We start from the raw sequence: 331 nt of genomic DNA on the forward strand, positions 1-331 counted from the left end.
TTAAGAGAGTAGCAAGAGGGGCCAGGCGCAATGGCTCACGCCTGTAATCCCAGGACTTTGGGAGACCAAGGTAGGCGGATCACCTGATGTCGGGAGTTAAAGACCAGCCTGACCAAGGTTTACTTGGGATTACTTAGTGTCTGTAATCCCAACCACTCGGGAGGCTGAGGCAGGAGAATCGCTTGCACTCAGGAGGCAAAGGTTGCAGTAAGCTGAAATCGCGCCGGGCGCGGTGGCTCAAGCCTGTAATCCCAGCACTTTGGGAGGCCGAGGCGGGTGGATCACGAGGTCAAGAGATCGAGACCATCCTGGTCAACATGGTGAAACCCCG

This window comes from Cebus imitator, unplaced genomic scaffold (assembly GCF_001604975.1).
Source record: "Cebus imitator isolate Cc_AM_T3 unplaced genomic scaffold, Cebus_imitator-1.0 Scaffold187, whole genome shotgun sequence".
In the NCBI taxonomy this organism is placed as follows: Eukaryota; Metazoa; Chordata; class Mammalia; order Primates; family Cebidae; genus Cebus; species Cebus imitator.